Below are 7157 nucleotides of genomic sequence, written 5' to 3' on the forward strand. Positions count from 1 at the left end.
AAGTCATTGTAGTGAGCAATACTGATATCACTTAACTCATGCTCTGTGTATACATGAATAAGCCTAAACTCATGCAAAAGTGACAAGAAAGGATCACAGCTATTGCTATCAAACCCCAAATACCTAATACCAGTCTGGATGTCCTTCCTAGGGTCAAGGAAATGCAATTTCACAATATCATTGTACCCCAAAGAATCAATAACTTCTTTCAAGTACTTTGCATCAACATTGTCAGGAATGTCCTCAAACATCTAACTTTACCTCCATTGTAGATTAGGCCAGGTGTCCTATGTTTTGTACACATTCCCCACCATGATGAAAAATCATACATGGTTTTAGATTCATGTTATCTGTGTTCATACATGAGTTATAATTAATCAATTTGATCATTTCATACTATACTAATATACTAACAGTAGTTTCATCAAACAAATAAAAAGTATGAGCAATCACTTAATTAATTAAGTGTATGTGCATAAGAGAATAATTTGTGCATAAGAGAACAATTAATCAAGCATATGTGCATAAGATGGAACCAACTACTTCATTTCATTTCATAATAACATGGAACTAAATCCATGAATCCATTCATTACAACCAAAATATTTAATAACACTACTACAAAGTTGACCTAAGGTAACACCACATGGTATCACTTTCAAGGCTAGAAACTTAACTAGGTCATAAGTAATACTATTGTAACACTTGACTGTAACACTTTGATATTAAGTAACACTATATTTTAACACTTTGATATTAAGTAACACTTTATTGTAACACTTTGATATTATGTACATAGTAGTAAAAAAAGTAGAAATATAGCTAAAAAAGTTACCGGTTCTTAATTAAAAACCACTATACCTTAATAGCTTGTCTAAACACTGAAAAATGAAAAATCCGGCCTCAAAAGGTAATAGTTTACCAAAACCAATACTCTTAACTTATTATAGAGGTACCGATTTAATATGAAACGCTACCCTTAACTCGCACACACTCTATGGATGCGTCCCTTTACTTTTACCCCAAGGTGTCCCTATATTTTTTCCCCATTAGTATTTTGTGTCTTGGTCCCTATCATTAAAATAACTTACTTTATATAAACATATTTAACTACCCAATTAATTTCAAACCACATTTTTTTTTTTGTAATTATCTCACGAGAATTCACACTTGAATTATTGGATTATTTCCTAACCCAAAGTACATATTGTTCCTTAACTCTCAAAGTGACTCAAACCACCAACACCATCACTAGTTTCCTCTCTCCTTCTCATTTCTCACAAACACTTCCCTTCCCACCACCAATTTTCTCTCTCCTCCCTCCCACCACAACTTCTCATCTCCTTCAATTTTCACAACAGAAAAGGTGAAGAATTATTTCACCACCTCACACAAGTCGACGTCGCGCAGCCACCATTCGAAAGCTGCACCATCATCTCTGTTGCCCTCTTGATAAACCGCGCCATCAGCACACACCTCCAATTGTATGTTTTCTGCTTTTTTTTCCCCCGATTTGGGATTATTCATTTGTTTTGATTTATGAATTGTTTTTATTTTGGGGATTTCGGTTTTATTTACTTATTATTTTGATTTTTCGATACAAATAAACAACAGTTCTATGAATTGGGGATTTCGTTTTTTTTTTTTTACTTTGCTAATTGCAATTAGCCATTCTTTATTTCTTGCTGCTATAAATTTGTTAGGATTAGGGTTCGAATTTTGGGTTAGGGTTCGAATAGGAGGATAAAGATGATGATTAAGAGTTCCACATAGTCAAGATGGTGAATTATGATGGGTTTGAGCGAATTATCATAATTATAGTACAATCACAATCATAGTAATAATCATTATAATTATACTCAGTTTAGCAATGGTGGCAATGGAATGATGATTGAGTCACGGAATAAATATGGTTTAGTGGTTTCTTATCATCAGCCATTCATCCTCCTATTGTTGGCATTGATAATAATTAGAGATGGTTCTGATTTTGGATCTTCTCTTTTTTATTTTTTTTATTTATCAAAAAGGTAACAACTTTTTTGATTTGATTAATTTTTAGTTTCTGATGATTTTAAGTTTGTGTGAAAGTTTTGATGTGTTAGATTATTGAGTTAAACTGTGAAATTTTATTGTTTGATCTATACTGATTCTTGGGTAGTTGGTTTTTTTGTGCTAAATTGTTGTGTTGAATTGAAACTAGTTTTGAAATCTTAAATTTGATTAACTTAGTAGGATGTGTTAACTTTAGAAGGTCTACTTTTTTTTCTCGATTTGTTCGTGTCATCCTTGCGCAGGGACCATGCTAATCTATCTTATCAGATGTCTCCGAAGATATGGGTCTACTTTTGAAAGTTCTAGTTTTCCAGGTTTGATAGCTTGATTGTCAATTTTCCATGTATTTGTTATCTCAATCTTTCGGAAATTATTGTCAATAAGATAGTGTAAGTAAGTCAAAAATAGTATAATAATGAAATCTAACAAAATCACAACTAACTTTTTTACTTAGGTGGTATCATCTGTTTTAGTTTGATATTCCCTTATGTAGTAAGTTTATACTTGTTGCACATGGAGGCTTTTATATTCCTTTATTGATATGATTGAAGTGAGGAGGGTAGGTATTATGGGACTTTGCTTTACCTTACTTCAGTATCTTTGGTCTTGAGTATTTGTTTTGAAATGTCGCATGTATTAGAAATTATTTGGGTTGCTGTTATGATTTTGGCAAGACTTGATCTGGAGGTATATATTAGGCAGTATGATTCGCCCCACCGTCGCACAAACCACCTTGGTACTTTAATATAAGGAAGCAAGGAAAATAAATCACCAGTAGAGCAAATAGTGATTTACTTTCTTTCTTAATTTAAACATGATCAAGATCACTTTGAGTTAGCTGAATGGTAATCTTAATTACAGTAGTTGTTTTTCTGTGCCCAATTCTCTGTAGTAAATTGAATTTCATTTATCCTTTCCATTATCTGTTTGTTGGCAGCTCAAAATTATGCTTTCATTGTGGTGGAGCCTTATTGCTCTTTTGTACTTTGCCTTCCCTATCCCTTTTCTCATTAGCGATCCGCAAACACTGATCGCACTGAAATCTTAAGTAGGTGAAGTAGTTGTAACTTTTTTCAAAAGCAACACACAAATAGTTGAATACTAGTTCTAGCTCAAATGACACTATCAATGTATGATCCAATAGTTCAAATTACACTATTAGGTATGCGATTGCTTATATAGTTACTTGACTTGCTTAAGTAACTCTGATTCTGTTTGTTGGAGTATGGATGTTGTGTATCAGATTTTATAGTGAAGTGTCACTCTCTTGCAAACTGTGATTGATTTCAGGTATCAATTATTCATGGAATCTGAGATCTTTAATACGGAGTATGTCAATTTTAGCTTTTTTTTTTATCCATTTGCCTTGCACTCCTTAGAAATTAGAATAGGCAACTTGACATAGCTGAGCTGCAATCTACTAGTCAAATTTGAATGTGTTTTTTTTATTCTGGTGCTCTGAAAATGGCCTTTATAACAGGGTTGTGTTTCTATTCTTAACAACAGAGGTTATTTTATTTTGTTGCAATATTAATGGTGGATGCTCGACAACTTCGATATGCACAAGCAAACCCTAGAAAGAAGTGGTATATATGGAGTTATTTAGTAATTGATTTACTTCCTTTTTAGGCCGTTTTGAAATAGTTATAAAATGGTTCCAGGGTTTTCTACTCACTCAATTCTACTATGATGACTGATGAGATGCAGGGAAACAAATTTACACATCATATATCCCTCTAACTAGGGTCTACTCAGTCACTTGAGGTTTTTATCAGGCTTCCTACGGGTTATGTTACCGCCCTCCTATTGCCGATAGTGCTGTCCATGCTACTTCACATTCTGCTCTATTGGGTTGCTGCTGCTCATACATTTTGCCTTGCTAGAGAATCTGTTGTTGTTGCTAGTTTGGCTCTGCTGGATCTACTACTCGTTGATGTGATTCCTTTTTCTTTTTTAATTTTTTTATTGCCAGTGTAAAGTTACAAGTTATTTTAGGTATACTATAGTTTCTTTGTATGGAACCATGATATTATATCAATTCAAATTATTATCTATCATATTTGTTGATTTCACATATGTGATTGTTGTATATGTTAATATAATTTTTATATTTAAAATAATAAAAATTGCATATTTTTCATAATAATAATAGATCTTACCTATTAATTAATACAGTGTTACATTAGTTTGCAAAAAGTGATACATAATGTCAAATAAAGTGCTACTATATGTTAAAAGCTGATTGAAAAGTGTTACCTAATAATTAATAAAAAAGGTGCTACATTAGTTTGAAAAAGTGATACATAATGTCGGATAAAGTACGTGTTACTATATGATTAAAAAATGTTACTAAAGATAAGTGTTACCTAAGAAATAAATAGTAACACTTTAAAAATGATACTAATATTATAAAAAAGTGTTACATATGAGATTTTATAGTAGCACTTTTGAAAGTGTTACCATACGTTACCCAAAGTGTTACATAAGACCTTAGGGAACATGGGCGGAAGTATCACCCAATAAAATGTTACCTATTGTCTTTAATAACACTTTTACCACTTTATGTAACACTTTTTGGGTGTTACTGAAGGTTAATTTTGCAGTAGTGTAATTACAACCATCATCATCAGAATTAGTTCAAAAGATTTAGAGACACCAACTTAAACTACTAAACCATTGTCATGGCAGTGACAAGCATAAAAAGAAATACCATTGCTTGTCACAAGTCCCTACATCTTGCCATGACAAAGGTAGGACTACAACTACCCCCAATTTTTACATAATAAACATAAACTAGCTTAAACCAAGCAGCTACCCAACCCAAAAACCAACAACTAGACCCATGGCCCCTAGGCTTCCTCCTCCTTGAACAGCAATGGGAAGCCGTCGAAGTACACAATCATGTCCTTCTCCAGCCAAGCACGAAGGTCCCTCCCATTGTTGTAGAGGACATCCTTCAGGACCCACTCTAGGATGGCAACCCTGGGGTCGTTGAAGGGGTAGGTGAACACCAAGTGCCTGAGCCTCCACCACATCCTCCATTTCTTGCAGGTCAACTCAACGACATCCCTCCCTTCCCAGTCCAGCTTCGGAAACACATGGGTCACCAGCAAGTCCTACGAGCTAAACAGGGGGTGTGCATCTTCAAGCGCATCCATACCTAGGCCATAAGTACGGGAGTGTAAGACACTACTGACTAAGGTCTCAAGCACACACTCACAAAAATTCCAAAAATACGAAAACCCTAACAACATGTTTACTACTTAATCACAAAAAAATTAAACTAAAAACATACAAAATAAAATATACATTTCCATGGCCAAAGTCAACTAACAAATCCTCACATAAACCATCATTAACATTAACAATAATTTTTAAAGAACTTTCTAACTTCAACCAACAGATTCACATGTTTTACTTGAAAAGCATGCCGAAAATACTTGTTTATATATAAACAACAGCAAATAATACAAAAAAACGACTTTCTCAAGGCTTATTTATAAACAAAAAACAACAACAAACATGTGTAAAGGATCACTAAAAACCAAAAAAGCAGGGAATATACCTTCAATGGAACCGAGTCGTGCGACTTTTCTCCCAACTGTTTCCTCAAAGCTGGGACCAGTAGGCCAGTACATGGACACAAGCAGAGAATAAAGGATTTTTTTTTTAGTTGGAGCTTTCTGAAAATGGTAGTGTGGGCATTAAAGAAGATGATAGTACTACTTTTATAGGAAAAAAAAGGTCCCTTTCACTTCCTACAGAAGCTTCAAGAATCCCTTCGTTTCCCGCCTTTCTCCTACGGCTGATATTCATCACGCATACTGCAATTATCAGAAGCATTAAATTCTTATTTTTTTTAACTTTTTTTATTTTTGGAAACTCCCTATTACAAGTTAACAAACTGGTGATAACTTGCACAACCGGTTTTAGTCCCCTAATTTTAACTTCCCAAACTCCAGTCCCCTACTTTTACATTTCATGAAAGTTTAGTCCCCTACAACACAAAATTTGCGTAAAATAACATAATGTTTTAGCAGAATTACATGGTGTTTAATTAGTAAAATAACATAAAGTTCTCATAAAATAACACAACGTTTTGGCAAATTCAAAAAGAACATAAATTCGATTGAATCAAATCAAAGTTCAAATTAGCATGTCATTTTCAATTAATTAAACTAAAAACAAAAGAAATTAAATTTACTTACTTTGTTTTGCTCATTCTTATTCATGATTGTCGTTTCTTTATATTTTTCATGAATATAAACCATTTTTTTATGTAGTGAAATTGATTTTCAGCTTTGATTGAGCAATTTTGTGCTTGTTTGAGTGGTTAAAATAATAATCAAAAGAAATTTTGTGGTTTTTGTTGGGAAGAATGAAAGATTTGATGATGCTAAAATAGTGGATTGGGAAATTACAGAGAGAAAAGGTGGGGAGAGAGAAAGTGGAGAGAAAAATGAAATTGAAATTTTATTTATTTAGGTTTATATTCATTTATATACTCACAAATTTTTATGTTGTTTTGTTTTAAAAATATGTTATTCTTTAATATATTGGAGTACTATGAGCATAGTACTCCAGTAATACCTAATACTATTACTTTTAGGGGGTGTTTGTTTAGGGGGATAAAAGGGAGGGATAAGGATAAAGGATGAGGATAGAAGAAAAGTAATGTTTGTTTAGAGGGATGGGGATTAAAAGGAGGTAGAGGATAGAGATTAAAAATTTAAAACACCCTCTTATCCCTCTATTTCTATAACTAAGGGGAGTGGTATAAGGGGAAGGGATAAGAAATAGGCTAAAAATACCAAATTACCCTTAATGAAATTGAAAGGATAAGAGAAAGGGTAGAAGTTAGTAAGAGTATTTTTATAATTTTACTACTTATCCCTAATTTATTTCTCATACTTACCAAACATGAAATAAAAATTATTTATCATTGTCCTACCTATCAATTTCCTATCTTTATCCTCCTCCTTATCCCTCCTATTCCTATCCCTCCAATCAAACGCCCCGTTAGTGATATTGGTTAACGGTTACTCGGACTGGTACCCGACTACCCGCCCCATATTCACCCCTACTTTCATTTGTTGTTTACTTGT

At 33.2% G+C, this 7157-nt stretch overlaps 1 long non-coding RNA gene across 1 annotated transcript; it reads left to right on the forward strand.

Moving 5' to 3' along the window:
• Positions 1-1068: 1068 nt before the first annotated feature.
• LOC110690301 lies at positions 1069-4128 on the forward strand. Its single transcript, XR_002505072.1, has 2 exons — positions 1069-1484; positions 2295-4128. It is a non-coding gene; the product is annotated as an uncharacterized LOC110690301 (long non-coding RNA).
• Positions 4129-7157: the final 3029 nt, after the last annotated feature.

The sequence above is a fragment of the Chenopodium quinoa genome, unplaced genomic scaffold (assembly GCF_001683475.1).
Source record: "Chenopodium quinoa cultivar QQ74 unplaced genomic scaffold, ASM168347v1, whole genome shotgun sequence".
NCBI classification, from domain to species: Eukaryota; Viridiplantae; Streptophyta; class Magnoliopsida; order Caryophyllales; family Amaranthaceae; genus Chenopodium; species Chenopodium quinoa.